The sequence below is a fragment of the Cyrtonyx montezumae genome, unplaced genomic scaffold (genome assembly GCF_038088225.1).
Source record: "Cyrtonyx montezumae isolate F1298 unplaced genomic scaffold, pur_monq_1.0 scaffold_8, whole genome shotgun sequence".
NCBI lineage: Eukaryota > Metazoa > Chordata > Aves > Galliformes > Odontophoridae > Cyrtonyx > Cyrtonyx montezumae.
Window position 1 is genome coordinate 68054067 of NW_027072089.1, and position 16822 is coordinate 68070888.

Here is a 16822-nt window from a genome sequence, read left to right on the forward strand (position 1 = left end):
TGAAGGCATACTGCCCAATTGCCCAGACTCCTGGTCCTAGCAAAATTACATTATTTCTTCTCCAGATCAATCACTAAAGTTACTCTATTTATCTTCACTTCTTCATTGTTATAAATTGTCCAATACTTCTTCATCCCATGCTTCTCTTTCTGTTTTGTTTTCAACTTTAGGTTTTTGTTTTAGCTAACTCCTTTTTCTTCTCACTAGTTTTTGCATCCCTTGCCAACACACACAACAGTTTGTCACCCACCATGACTGCTGTGGTATTAACCATCCTCCAAAGCAAAATACTTCAGTCCCCAAAGTAACAAAAAGCAAGTAAAAGTCTGTAAGAGTGAGAATAGAATTACAACTAAAGCTTCCTAATCTCATATATTTACTTCTTCTTTCAGAGTAGCAATGTAAAGAGGATGTAAGATAAACTGACTTTTTAAGCTCCCTAGCTTTTACTTGCCTTAGGGCTTATTTTTAATTGTATTGCTCAAGGTGATAGCAAAACTAAACCTCAGAGATATTGGATATTGTCTAAAGAGAGGGAGAGAATTAGGGCAGGAGTTAAAGAACAGATCTTGACACTTCAATATTAAATTGGCCTCAGTTTGTAATCCTGATTTACTTCTCAGTTATCAAAGATTTACTAAATCAAAGCAGAGGAAAAAAAACCTGTTATCATAATGAACTATGGAATGCTGCCTTTCACCTTGATCTGATTCATAGCTGTTGGGTATTTCTGTTCTGAAAGAGCAACACTGTCCAGATATAGCTGGAAGACGATTTATTATCATGTAAATATCTGTATAGTTTATAGTTGTGAAAAGATAAGTGAATGTGCGACTTCATAAAGTGAAAATTCCAGAAGTGCTGCAGACATTGAAGCACTACAAGAATACTTTTAACTCCAACAACATGCCCAGTTTCCAGCTTTTCCTTTCCTCTCCAATCTGTGGTCTGGTGCTAGCAGAAGCTACAGAGGTGTCAGTACACACAGCAACACATGCAGCTATCAAAACTACATAACACTTTACATACAGTCTTTCTGCTCATGCATTTAGACATTCAAAGTCTGCTCCACCATCTTATCATGGTCCTCTCCAGTTCTCAATTCATGTATCTCTTACCAGTCACGCCAGAGCTCTAAAGCCACAGGTTATATCCTAAACACTGCATGCAGATGGAGAGTCAGCATTATATATCATTGGCTTTACTCCTGTCCAGAGCACTCTAAGAAGTTTGAGACGCCTTGTCCTTTCCTCTTCTTGTGCTCATAATGCAGAAATTATTCAGCTGAACAGACTCTCTTGCTGTCCCTGGCCTCATTTCTCAACCAATACATGGACTTGCAGTGTGGTACATCCAGGAACGTACTACATAACTTGCAATTATCATTTAACCTTAATTAATCAGAACAGCAGATCAGAATGCGGCTATTAAAAAGCTAATGTTAGTCAGATATTCAGAAGTTAAGTAATGTGGGCTGTTTATTTTTCAGAGCAACCTACTGCACACATCCTAATGGCTACAGGATTTTGCTTTTCTTCTCTCTCAGCTAGTAACACAGAGGCTTGATTTGCTGCACAGCTGCAGAATTCAGTTTGCAGCTTGGCTGGGCTTCCAAATAGATACAAGATTTCTGTTAAACATAAGAAAATTCACAGAATAAAGGCAGGAATGCTTGTAAAACAAAATAAACTCCAGTATTCTAGCAGACAATATATTGATAAGTCAAATAATTACACGTTTTTCTGAAGTAATAAAAAAGCAAGAACAGCCTTTCAAACAGTGTTGGCTAGTAAGCGAACTCAAGGACTGCACAGAATGATCACATTTTCCTCTCACAGAAGATTCAGTAGCAGAAGTTAAATTTGATAATCCAATATACACTTTTGAATTTTTCCTCTTTCATTATTTCTGCCATTAGAAACATAAAAACAGGAGAACTAGTAAAGTAATTAGACAATTCATTCCTTTTCTAGTCACCCTGTAGAATACCATGCATTAAGGTAATTCCCAACACATTCATATTGTTCCTAACAAAAGAAAAGAGCAAATAGCAACAAAAATGTTAATTTTAAGAAGTATTGTTATGATCTTACTGTGGTATGAACAAGTTCATCTTCTGAATCAAGTAAAAAAGCTTTTCATAAGGGAATTGCAGTCTAAAAATTACCTGTTTGAAAACAAATTGTTAAGGAACACACCATTCAGGATAACATAGTACAGGCAAAGATAGGGAAAGAGCTTGGTGTCAAATTAAATGAACAATCTCATTGAATAAAAATAACATGTATGATAAGAGACATTTTAGAAGATTAGAAAAGTGAGGAGATACAAAATCAATACTTCTGAGAGTCTTCAGCTACTTCTGTTGTAGTTACAGTTAAAAAAATGACAAGACATGGCAGAAAGACTGAATTTTGGATACTAAACTAACAACAGAAGTCAAACATTACTTAAGAGTTAATTTCTCACAGACAGCATGAAAACTTAATGACATCATACTGGAAGCACATACAGGGACAGTTCAGGTGTTAAGAAAACACAAAAAAAAAAAAGCACAGTGCAACAGAAAGGGAAAGGAAGTCTTTAGAAAACGAAAGACTCCTACCAAAAGTTGAAATCAACCCTAAGTGACCAGAAATATTGATGGATTAAGTTAAAAATAAAAATAAACAAGATACTACGATACTGTATTAAGGGAGAAATATTCAAAGACATCAGAACTAACAGTGATTTTTTTCTTCAAATGCAGGAGCAAAAATCTGCTTGGAGACTCAGCAGAGTCATTGGATGATCAGGATACAGAAGGGTTCATTGAACAGAAACTAAGTGATTCTTTCAGAATGATTTCTGCTACTCCATGGGAAATGTCCACGGTAAGAACTCCCTGAGAGGCTCTTATAAAAGTATGTCTGAAATTCAAGTGACTTCAAAATATTTGTGAAACAAGTTGACATACTGTAACAAATTGGATGATCAGATGGTATTCACTTAGAAGTTACTAAAGGAACTGAAAAACTGGATATCTTAAAACTGAGTACCAGTACCTGAGAACTGAAGACTTTGATTGCAACACCAGTTTCCAGAGAGATCAGGCAAATTAGTAGAGACTATTGCATGGAACAGAATTAGTAGACACTGTGATAAACAAAAACTACGTATCTAGATGATTTCTGTACAGTAATGCTCTTCCTTAAGAAGGGGATGAAGAGTAGGAATAAATGGTAAAATCTCACAGCTGAAGGCATCCACCAGCAAAGCTCTGGTTCAACATTATTCAATACATTTATAAATGATTTGAAACAGCGAACAACAGGGTTACCTTATTTGTAATGACACAGAACTGTGGATGACATTAAGGCTGATTATACACCATTTTGGAAGAATCTTCTCATGTCATGAAAAAGCAGGATTAAAAAAAGGCAGATAGATTACTAGAAAGGGAGATAGATTACTGAAGCAGTGTTTCTACATTCTCCTTTTTGGGAATCTGCCCCCTTTTGCACCATTCTAGTGCTTCTTTATCCATTTGAGCTCTCTCAGTACCTTACTGCTTTTCCAAGCAATTTCCTTCTACGCCGGCTCCTTTTCCTTCTTGAGGGATTAGCAAGTCTGCTCTTGTGCTTCAAAATGCAGCTGTAGTGGAAAAATCAGGACTCGAGCTGCAAACTTTCCCACTGAGTTTCTGTAATTTCAATGATACTATAACACTGTGACTGTACATGGAATTCCATCTCTTCTGCGGTGTTCTCCAGAGTGTGAGGGTTGCTGCACAGGCATTTGAAATGATGTAATGATGTCCTGTCTACTTTTTGACTCTGACAGGAGTGTGGTGGCCTTATCACTCTGCTCCCCACATGCTTTTACCTTGTCCCCTCTAGCTTTGCTTGTCTCCATTTCTTTAGCTTAATGCCCAACTTATTGTCAGTCAGACTATTAGACAAAATGTCCACGCACCTTTTTGATATGTGAAACATTTCTCTGCTTCGTAGCTCAAAGTCTTTGAGCTATCTCAATCGTGGAAAATGGCCACACAGCTAAATAGTGACCTTAATAACAAACCTAATTCTGCCTGTCTTATTCCTGGAAAAACCTGATGAGAAAGTAACCTGAGAGCCCTTCCCCTTAAGTTTAACCCTTGGTAGTCTTGCTTAATTTTCCAGGCCACACTTTGCAGTACTGCTGGTGTCATATGGAAGAACAGTAAATTGTTGAGCTCAGGATGATCTTGGCAGGCTATTAATGCAGAACGTTTGCTGGAAGCAGCCAGCTTCCCATGACTGCATCAAGTCATCAGATGCATGTCTCAACTTTCCACTCAAGGGACTCTCCTGCTACTGATACTTAACATTTCCTCTTCCTGACCAGTTAGTCCTGTTGGCCTGGTTGCCTCCTCCATGGGAACATTCACCCTTCCAGCCAATTGCCAAGATTCTGCATCTGTTCTTCAGCTGAATTTCCACTGATGAAGGGAGAGTCCTATGGGCAGCTATAGTAGGACCACACCACCAGCCTTCTTGCAGCAGCATTATGCCACTGAACAAGCATGCTAGAATCTTGAAGACTGTGCCAAGCACTTCTCATGTCAAAGATGTGGCAGAACCAAAAAGATAGAGATAAAAGTCTACAAGGATGATCAATGGCATAAAATGGATTATCTACAAAGAGCGATAATGTCTGGATTCCTCAGCCTAGAGACAGCTTGATGAGAATATATGGTAGAGACCAAAAAACTCTGTATGACATACGTACTAGCCATTCCAAGCCAGGATGTACAGCACATAGCAAATAAAAGGCAGACTTGAAAACAGGTGAAAGAAGGTGGTTCTTTACCTAACAGAAATGATTTTGATGTTTAATAAGCACATAATGGCTTTATAGGATTATTCAAATCTGAAAATAGGCAAGCTTTAAGCATTAGGTGGCAGTATCATATATTCTTGGCCCACTCTTACACTTCCTTCAGTGCATGCATACAATCATTGGCAGAGAGAACTTGCCTGACCAATAAAGGCTGTTCTCATTAGTGAATCACATATTTATTGCTGCTAAACAGAAACCGATCATTTTAATATAAAAACAGATTTTTACCCATAAAACATCCAGATTTGGATTCTGGACTGTTGTACAATAGAACACAAAGCAATTTTGCTCTGGAGTCTTTAAATAAGCACATAAACACACAGCTAGCAGTATTTATCCTATGAAAAACACTGAATGGAACAGAAGCATTAGACATACTGAATTGGATTTGCAGTTATGGTTCCAGGTAATCACACATACATTGACATTTACTGTACCTCATCAATATCAACTATCACTAAAATAATAATGCCACACACACCAACAGGAAATGGTTCAAATACAAGTGAGCTGCCACCAAAACGTCAGTAGATTAGTGTTTTAAGCATCTCTACAGGAACGTTCCTTACAGCAACAGCTACTGCACAGTGCAATTATAAAATAAGACAGCCATAAGAATCATTAGTATTTTTCACTGAAATGGAAAAAAAAAGTAAAAATAATGAATCAACTTATTCTGTATGGTTTCTGAGTCACTGCATCTCTTACCACTCTACCCCACAATCTTAAATCTGCCCTCTGACTATGGTGGGAACCAAGGACTCAGCAAAATGCCTGCTCTCTCCTCCCCACACCTGGCAGTGCCTGAATGCCACACACATCCCCTCTTCTGTGACTGCAGACACTGTCTCCATGGCAGCACAAGAAAACTGTGCCAAACTGGTCAGAAAAGATGGTCAGGCAAAGTGCCCTGCCCCAGCAGGTCCCTAGAGAACTGCTGTGCTTCAACACATGCCATGCAATGACTATGGCTGATCTGGCACAGCCAGCAAGCTCTCTACTCTCCTCCCCTCCCAGGCCCTCCACAGGGACCCTGTCTGGCAGTTCTGATGTCTCCCTGGCTATAAGGAAGCAGAGATGTGCCCCTGTTGTGACGTAGGGATGCATGGGAGGAACTCGCTTTTACTTCACAAACACCCCTGGTATGTAAATCTTAACAGGGTTTTTCAGCATCTCAAGAGTGTGTACATATTGAGATTACTTCGCCAAAGCTGTATGATTTGCACAGCTGAATATCTCCAAGATAGATGAAGTTTGACATTTCTGAATGATCTTGGCTTGCCTAAAATAATGTGAACCTGGAAGCGCAATCCACACTTGCACAACCTACCAAAGACACAAGATTACAAATGCCAGTTCCAAATGTCAATCAAGCCACCTGCTCACAAACCACAATATAGTACCCAAGCACCACACCAGGTCAGAATCATGCAGGACAAGCATTTTCCCAGGATCTCGGAACAGCTGAGGCTGGCAAGGATCTCTGCAGGACACCTGGTTCAACCCCCATGCCCTGGGAGGGGCACTTACAGCAGGGTGCCCAGGAGCATGTCAAAACAGCTTTTGAAGGTCTCCAAGGCAGAGACTGAACTACCTGTGTGGAAATCTGTAATAGACACCCGCACAGTGAAGAAATGTTTCTTTGATGCTACAGGCACTGACAGGAGCTGGGCTCCATCCTCCTTGCACCCTCCCTTCAGGTATTAATTTTCAGGATATTGTTTTATAATTGGAGTTGATCATGGATGTACTCATTTTGTACAGTTCATTCTGCTTTGTTCCTGGACAGTCTGGTGTCAATAACAACTTGTCCTATGGAAAACAGGATTCCCTACTCTACCTGAGAAGCTGCACATTAGAAAGCACTGCAAATTCTCTTTGTCAAATCAGATCTTTCCTTCAGTTGAGATCCTTTCATGAGGAGCCTCCGTAGCCCCAACTAATTCAATACAAGCAACATTTGCCACGTTAAACTATAAAAACAGAAGAAATACTACTTAATTTGCTGAGCTTATTCTGTTGTCCTTAGCTTGCATATTTCAGATTATGTAACCACTTAAGAAGGAAAATGTGAAATCAGGCTGATTACTTAGCAAGTGCTAGGAATTCATAAAGCAATTTAGTCTTTGGCTTAAAAAGGAAGGCTAAATATTTAGTGTACTGAAGTCAGGAATTAAGCCAAATTTAATCTCTGTGAAAGTTTGGTTGGTTATTTATTATGTTACTTTCTCACTTCTAGGGCTTGATTTCTATTTGGTAAAGACTGATTTTTTTTGTGTTACATGGCTGGTGAAGTCTATATATAATTTCCTAAAGCAAAGACACCAGCATGAGAAAGAAAGACTTTAATGGGATGCACTGACTACTCACTCCACTCTACTTCATTTCCTCAAACAAGAGGCTGCATTGACCAAGAGAGACATTTCTCTGGCTCACATCCATTGCAGAAAGAAGTCAGAAAGAGAAAGCTACACAGCATCAGCATTCCCTCCTCTGAATGCATTCATAAAAAGTAGCAAGAGACCTCTGCAACAATGTTTTGGGATGTCTTTGACAGCAACACTGGAATATAAAGTGTCTCTAATTACTTTCCTTATCTTTTTTTCTCTCCTTTTTTTTCCTCCCCCCCCCAGCTAGGAGCATTCCCTCCTCCCTCTCCCTCCCCTCAGCTGTAACACTACTTAGTGGGAAGGATTTTGAAGATGCATTTTTGAAATCAGCTCCCTTCCCTTTAAGCAGCTTCCAGATTCTATGAACAGGCAAAACAGTTTCTACCTCCTACTCCAGGTTGTGTTCAGCAGAGGAAAGCAGCACAGAGCTCTTTCAGAGTAACTACTTCCAGAAGTGTGAGGCAGTGTCCCTGCAGCCAAGTGGAACTACATAAAACTAACCCCAATCCCATTATAGTTTTGCCACCTCATTGTTCTCAGAGCCAGAAAGGAGGGAGCCTAACCTCCCTGAGGCCGTTGAACTGGATACCTTCTGGTTTTTGTTTGCTTTCAATGGGATTTTGGCCACTGAACTTATAGGGCACCTCTCTTAACCCAGGGAAGTGTTTTCTATGTACTGAGTTTACAGGCAGTTTCATGCACATTGCTACTCTGGGCACATTTGCTACCAGTCTCATCTCTAACCAAAGATGCTAACTTTTTAATGACAACCACCACATGCAAATGATCTAATTACAAACAAACTCAAAATGCTCTGTTGAAGAACAGGGAAAATGTTTTGAATAGCTTAGAAAGAGGAAAACAATATATGTCTCAGAAATATTACTGTGTATATAGAATAATGAGGTCTCTCAAAAGATACCACATCTTGTTTACTAAGATTTTTGCTGTTTGATTCAGATGTTAATTTCATGCTGCATTAAATGAACAACAGATAGAATCTGTTTTATTTAAGCATTCACATCAGTTTAAGAAATCAAAGTTTGATACATTTGTTGAATTAATCTTACAAAGAAATGAATTTAAATTTGCAAGCCACAATGACTCAGAACATTTAACAATTTTGATAACGGGAATGGAGAGAGAAAGGCCAGGAGCAGACAGAAGGCATGGAATAATCTGTTCATGTCTGAACAACCACAGGACCTTTTGATTAGATGATACCTAGATTCACCACCAATTTGATTTACACACAAATGGACCTAAAGAACAAGGACTAACAGATAATTAAGCTTTTTAATAATTCTTAAACTATTCTAATATTCTATTGATCAGATTTAGTCTGTTTTTTTATCTTTCATTTCAGAATTGACTATACTCCTGGTATACACACAATACTAAACACAAAAGTAAGAATAATTCAGTTAAAAAACCCATAGGCTTCTTGTAGCCACTGTTTTGTTTTTAACGGGTGAGGTTTGAGAAGTATGTAATTCGCCTTTTATCTTTCTGCAAAAATAGGAAGCATTCTGTCCTGTTGATTTTTTTTTTTCCACTGCAAGAATAACCTCCTAGATGTCAAAACCACAAAGAAGCACCATCCCACTGCAGACAAGCCAAATGCTTCAGTTTTTGGAAAGAAAGATCAAAACAAGGAAGCCAAGAAAAAAGAAATCAGCAAGACATGGCTGCACAATATGGTTGGTGCAACAGGAGGACTGCTTTGTAACATTAGCAGCCCACTATAAAATCCTTCCTTGTAACAGAGTGAAGCACAACATGACAGCAGATAAACTCCAATAGAGTGAATTTAAGTAAATATATACATGTAGACAGAATAAAGCAAGCACCTGCCCAATTTCCCCCCCATAAACTTCGTTGATAATGCTGTCATCTGGGCGCATTATCCACACATCCTCTGAAACCATGTATTGCAATTTCCATCAACTGGAATTACACCTGCTGAAGAGGGCAGAACTGGCCAACAAGCTGTTCAATAACTCAGCAGATGTTTTGGTAAACTGGGTCAAACTGATTTATTTTATTATTATTATTTTTTTTAATCAACATTCAACTGGAAGAAAGAAAAAAAACAGTGCTTTTCACAGTTACATTTTACATTGCTCCCTGCAGGCATGTGTTTCAAAACTTCAACAGGGACCAGCATGAGGTGACAGTAAAAATACCTAATGAATAATAATTTCAGAATATAAAAAAAAGTTGTGACAGAAAGGTATCCAGAAACAGTAAGGACAGAGCTGACAATCAACAATAGCTGAGCTCTCATTGGAAAGGAGGCCAGCTTAATGCCCAAAAGGTCACAGCAGATGCAAAAGCACTTTCACTCCCTTCACAACATACATATTTCTTTTTCCAAAATTGCCTTCCAAGATGTACTTATTTTAAAATGGAATAGCATTTTTAATAAATCTCACCACTTTTTGAATGAGTAGAAAATGCAAAGTTCTTACATTGTCTCAAATCTGCAATTCATTTCTCCTCACTAATTGACTTTTTCATTTTTTAAATGTTCAATGAACATTAAACAGAAGAAATCAGCACAAACAGGTCGTTCAAGAGCTTGAGAAACATGCCTTTGTCCAAACAAAACCTCCACTGATTTTATAAACAGCATTTCTGTGGGTTTTTTTGTTTTGTGTTTTTTGTGTTTTTTTTTTTCCACCCAACAGCCAGTATTAATTAAAAATTAGATTTGATTTGTTTCCCATCATAAAAACTCAAAAGTAGTGACAAGAAGCCCAGGCAGGACAAAAGGTTTAACAGTAAAGCCGTTCAGAGTTGGCCCAAACAAACACCCAGAGTCTATCCAGAGGCCACATCCAACTAGGCAATTTGTTTGGCTGCCTTATCTCGCATGCATGCCACAGCCATTCCTGCTGCACTCCTTATTAACAAAAGGAGGTTATTTCCAGAAAGTGGTGCCTGAACACCTTGCCTCTACATTAATCCAAGCTCATTTCCATTCTGAGGCAGTATAATGCTGATACCAAAGAACTAAAACTAAGAATAGAAAACAGTACATTGTTGCTAGACTTCCCAAGTTGCTGAACATACTACAAGAAAAATAATGGAGTAAAAGCATAAGTCAAATACTGTCATAGCAAGTTTTGAGTATTCAAAAGACTGGACTTATTTCTAGCAACCCAGTAACTAATAACTGGATTAAATATTTGAAGAGGCTTTTTTTCCTGGAAAAATCAATTTCTTGATAAAAAGTTTGGAAATTCAGAAATAGGTCCTCTAAAGGAAACATTTTAATCTACATGTATTTGCAGGCAAAATTAAGCCACACCCACCCAGGTAAAAGCAGCTACTGTTTGTCTGCAGTTCTGCTCAGAAGCAACTAAGTCCTCACTTATGTCAATTAGTGAATTTATAGTAGCCCCATGTCTAAGAATATCAGTAAGTAAAAACTCAGAATTTAGTTAAAAGCAAAAAGCCTGCTCTTGGATGAGCTCATGCAATTCCTGTTGAAATAGAAGTACAGCCCTGAATCAGAGAAGCCTTTGAGAACTTAGTAAACCTCATTTGTAACAATGTAAGATGTCAGAGAGAACATGAGTAAAAGTTTAACAGAAAAAAGGAAGTGGTATGTCACTGCCCACCCAAATCCTTGACACACTTGTTTACTCCTGATGCAACATGCTCTATGCTTTATACTTCTGAGGGTGGGGGGGAGGGGGAAGAGGTAACATCAAAGAAAAAGCTGAGGATCTGAAAGCCTGAAAGTTGCATGAGCCAGAGAAGATGACTCTCAGTCAGGAGATGCACTGTAAGAAAAGTCACCATGCAGTCTGCCAGATCAGACATCTTTCCAACTCTCTGAATCTTCCTCAGCGGTCCCATCAACCATGGAAATACTTTGAACAGGAGAACACTTGAAACAACCCCAATACAATTTTGATAGCTGCTCTAACAATAGACTTGTGCTGATATGGTATCTTGACATCTCTTACCTGCTGTCCTCTCATATGATCAAAGCGACTGCTTCTCTCTCAGTGTTGTGACTTTGAAACTAAACATGAACTGGATTTACTCAACTACTCAAAAACAAAGGTAAAAGTAAATAAACTCAAATGTACAGTACCCTCCTTCATTATGCCCTCCTGGTGTCCTTAACAGACTTTCACTGACTCAAAACTTCCTGAGCATGTGGACAGCACCTCAAATGGTCTTGAGGGGCACTGAGGCTGACCACTGCTGTACTCTGTGACTGAGTCAGTTTGCAAGCGATCACCTTGGCAGTGAGCGCCAACTAAAAACAGGCAGCTGTTTGATAACTTACTTGCCTATGGACAGTAACAATATCTTCAGAGTACAAAGCACGTGGAGCTTTGCTACTAATTCAAACAGTAAGCATTTTATCCCATGAAACTGACCCTCATTTTGTAGTACATGCGCCTGCTGAAATTGTTTCCTCTGTCCCCTCCTTCTCTCTGGTTCCTGAAGTCATGACTTATCTTTAGGTCTCCAGCCCAGAGCGACAACAACAAAGCAAGCTCATTCGTGGCCTAGCCAGTCACCTGGCTCCTCAAAACAAAGGAATGCATGTCTGACTCAGAGCACACCCTAAATGAACCACAGCTTTGAGATTACGTACATCACTTCTCCTGCAATATTTATTATATACTACAGGGGTTCGTAACAATAATTCAGTATTAAAGTGATCTTAAACTACTGCTGAGCACTGGAAATAGCACACTGTCAAAGCAAAAAGTACTGTGAACATAACCATTAGAAGTGGTGTGAAAATGTCATTCTTCAAAGGCAAGGAAGGAACACAGTTTTAGATGCATGTTCTAGATATTTAAACAAAGATAATTTTGATATTTATATTTTATGTAGTTCTGCACTGTATGTAAATATGTTTCAAACAACTGCAGACACTTGCTTAAGAGACAATGGTACTTGAAAATCCGCCTTACAATTAAACATTTAAATGCCAAAAAGCTCTATTAGGGGAAAAATCTTTTAGAGTACCCAAGCCAATAACAAAATTATGGCTGAAAAGCCAAGAGAGTTATTTCACCTAGGAAACGTGAGTATTGAGTTTCAAGAAAAAAGAAAACATAACAAAACATGGACTGTTAGTCCATCAGAGCATGCAGCTACCTGTGGTAATGGGATGCTGGAGGGTAGATTCTGATCTTCTCTAAAAATGGATGCAAGAAACATCCAGAGCTGAGGCTCTGTGACAAAAAAAAAAAAGAATAATAAAAAAAATCTATACACTCCATTACGTTATTGATGAAAATAATCCCCCACCTCTCGAACTACCATTTTGCTATATTTCATGTTTGGATTGTGAATGCACAATACCTCTTACAGAAGGTCCAATCCTGGTGATGAAAACTACTACATCACTGCACTAGAACGCACAGCCTTAAAGTGAGCTGAGGCAAAAGAAGGAAATATGGGTAACGGGGGTTACTCGATAAAACACACGCAGTATAAAACTTGTGTGTGCAGAACTATAACAAAACTGCTCTATTTTCTGTCTTTGCTCAATTAATAATATGGAACAAGAAATGCTGATCTAATCCTGGTACCACATGTAATTTATTGCAAATGGCTTTTTAGGAATCTGTGCTTAGTAAAAATTAAACCAAATGTTTGTCAGTCATTATAAATGTTGAACACATGTTTTTTCACAGGATATGTAATCTCATGCCTGTTTAGAAGGGAATGAGCTTGATCAGGATGCCGAAGAGATGGCTAAAATGTTTTAGTACTTCTTTAAGAAAGACTCAGGCTTTCACAGTTTATATACAAGACTTTTTTTTCTTGTTCTAATCGCATCATTCTGGGTGAGTGACTTCAAACAATTTATGCAGATAAAGCTGGTGATGTTTCCTCCTCCGCTGGCTATGCCAATATGCTGTTTCATTTACTATGTCTGCAGTGCCTGAAAGCACTTGTGCAGCCTCAGTTCAGCAACTGCCTAAGAAAATCTATGACTTCTGAAGCTCAGCTAAGCCTCTTCCACAACTACAAGTGTAGCACAAAGCCACCCAACACCAACACCCAAGCTGCCTTCCTTAGGTTACTTAAGTTCCACTCATTTCAGAAAACCTCAGTACCTCATTTTAAACACTATAGGAACTCATTCCGGCCTTCATCGCATGTCCTTGGTTTCTTAGGACAAAGAAAATACTGGAGACAAATTACTAAAAATACATTCTTTGACTCAGCAGCCACAGGCTGCCTTAATGGCACTGAATTTCACATGAGAACTGAGGACTCCCTCCTAGGCTAATGGCAGGGTCTAAAACTGACAGCAGATGTTTTGAAGGACCTGGGGAATAAGTCCGAACATCAGTTAGGTAGGAAATTATTTTTAAAAGAGTCATACCCTAGGAGTATTTGGCTGTGCACAAATAATGGCTTTCAATGTCAGGGAAAGACAGATAATGAAAAATAACTATGTCGCTGGGCAGAGCGAGCTGGAGAAAAGGAGCACAGCCCAAGCAGCAGCTCACAGAAAACCCACACTGAGCCATTTGTATGCTTGACTCTCAATCTGAAGTTTGGCTATTGAATTTTTAGCACATCCAAAGCCAGTTGAAAGAATCAGCTGTGCAGACAAGGGACATCTGTTCCGAAACTAAACCAGTGCTGATGCATAACACCACATCCCTGAAGGAGAGAGGGAAAAGATCTTTGTAATTTCAATTATTTCTCTTATGAACAACTCTTGTATGAGAAGAATTTGAGGTTTTCTAAGTTACAGATTCCTTGCCTGGAGTCCAGCACGTGACAACAAACAGCTTCAGCAGTCCAAGAGAAACACATTAGAAGATTTCTGTGATAAAATATTGACTCATCTGAAGATGAGCTATTAAAATAACAGTAAAAAGGGAAGAACAGTATACAATACTGACTATTTATGTTATTGTCTACAGTTTAGTCAAACGCATCACTCTGATAATACTGATGATGGGTGAATGTTAGTATCTAGATAAGATGATTTGAGTGAGATTTTGGCATGTTTATAGGCTCTGGAACCAAAGGAAGACTGAAGAAGTTGTATACTCTGAAAAGCAAACTCAGTACTGGAACAGTCTGCTCAGATAAGAAATCAAAATAGAACTGCCTACTATCAACAAGTTACTGATAACCTCACACAAAAACAAAGCAGTAAGGAGATCAAGAGGCAGAAGCTAATACAACCATGTGGGACCTCAGAACTACCACAAAGAAATGAACACAGCAAGACACAGTAGCTTCACAAATAAAAAATGAGCATCTTCTACATCTGCAATAGGGATGCTGTCATTTCCTATGGAGTTCACTGTGCTGCAGCAGCCTACCTCGCTCACCATGGTGCACAGCATGTACACAGCCAGCAGCATCCCTCAGCAACTGCTTGTGCAAATCTAACAAGAAACTGGTAAGCAAAAGTACCTGCCCTTGGTTTCCAAATGAACTATTTGCTACCATTCCAGGCACAAATACCATTAGACTATACCTGTATGACCCTAAGAGAATGGTTAAAAGCAGTACAAATCCATACTATTCTACCCAAAACATCTTAACACACTGTACAAACATGCTCACTGATAATACTGTTCAGACAATGGAAGTTTTCTTTCAAAGAAAAAAAAAAGCAGACTCAAAATTATTCAGACTCAAAATATTTCAACCCATTGAGAACAAAACTTCTGGCATCCCTTTAAATACAAATAAAACATAATGCTGATAATTCTGAGGTAATAAATTATTTTCCTTTTCCTTTTTGTTTCACCCCTTTCTCCTACACACTTCTGAGTTTTGACTTGACCTACTTCACTGCCACAAAATCAAGGATCTCTGAGCAGCAATCCAGCCACACACTGTAATAGAAGGGGTGAGACACAGGGCATGCAAGGAGAGGTTTACCTCAGATGACATTTAGTTGGGTTTCTAATTGCTCTTTGTTCCAGATCCTCAAAGTCTTCACAATCCTGTTGCAGTCAAGATAGATTCACAGTTGTGCCACCACAGAGGGCATACATTCAAGGCTGGGAAGACAAGGTGCCTGCCTTAAGCATCAGATTAGCTTTTCTCAGAGGCCAATTAATGGAATCACCATTCTGAGAGCTTCACATCAGAGGTCAAGACCTCTGACAGAAGCTACTTGTATCGGCATGATACCCACGCTAGCAGCTTTCTGAAAAGACCACTTTGGAGCTCAGAAATAAATATTTTAGATTTCTCATTAAACTGAACCCAATTATTCCTTGCAGCACTGATCCCTGCCAAAAAAAAAAAGGCAAAAAGCAAGAAAACACCAACAAAGCAATAACTGACTTTACATATCAGATTTATACATACAACATGTACACATTTACATACATGCGCACTCACACAAACGGAGCACAGGTTAGCACCACAGACCCATTGCTAGGAACAGAAAAAAAGCTGCTAATGTATCATGGCACAAGAAAGTATGTTGAGATCTTCTAATCCAGTAGGATATCAGGATAAATTTTTCCCACAGCAAGCAGTAGTTTTTAATCACACCTCTGTTAGTTACCTTAGGGTTCAGCAACTAGACAACCAGAGCAACAACTGGAAGACCGAACATGATGATTTTCTGGGGCAGAAGAAAAAAAACGTTACCTTCTGCTTATGATTATTTTAATGAAAGAATGCCTAAGCTTCTGATACATCATTAGTTTCTACATAAACAACTTCTACCTGTATAATAAAATCACTGAAGTAATTCCAACTTTGCCTTGAACTTCCAAAAAAAAATAAAAATAAATCAAGATGTACACCTATGGTTGAATTAGCTCAGTTCCTCAGAAATCAGTGGAGTAATACCAAAGATAAATTTGGCCCATTATCTACCTGCACAGCACAAATGAATAATGTAAATGTGTATGCAAAGGACCATGAAGTATCTCAGCTTAGCTGTGCATTTAAAATGTATCACTAACTTTCAGCCTCTTGAAATATTTATCAGCTGCACTGGGCTCCACAGAGCACACACTCTATTAGGGACTTCAGCGAATTTGGATTTCTATACTTAACATGGAGGACTTTAGAAAAGGAGACTAAAATCCAGTCCTGAAACAACTCCAGGTACTGTTTTGCCAAGTCCCTCAGTAGCTAGCTCTGGCTCGCACTATCATCCTCCACACAATCCCGACTCAACTTGCATCTTCAACATCTTCCATTTCAGAGGAAGGTGGGAGGGCTCTCATGATTAATTTCCAAATCCAGTAGTAATAAATTGTATGCAACAAGAAAGCCACTGAAATGTTCCACAGTAACAAGAACACTTTGAGATGCTACAGCCAACTCAAAAGTATCACATAAAAAGTTCAGCAGCCATATCAAAATCAGCCCAATGGCACAAACCAGTTAATATGAACAGTTGGTCTAACTGGGAACCAGCTTGGATCAGTGGGGTAGTGATTAGAACAGTTGTATCACTCTACTAAGGGTCTGAACATCCAAAGGAGAATTATTGATGCTGAACGCACCAGAATACAGAGAAAAAGACAGAGGAGGGAAGGGTGGGGAAAGACTGAGTGCAAACCAGTCCTTACCCAAAGGCTGAACAA

General features: G+C 38.9%; 1 protein-coding gene across 6 annotated transcripts in view; it reads right to left on the minus strand.

Moving 5' to 3' along the window:
- CTNND2 (catenin delta 2) overlaps positions 1-16822 on the minus strand; it is a 619666-nt gene that overhangs the window by 397142 nt on the left and 205702 nt on the right. The window lies entirely within an intron of this gene.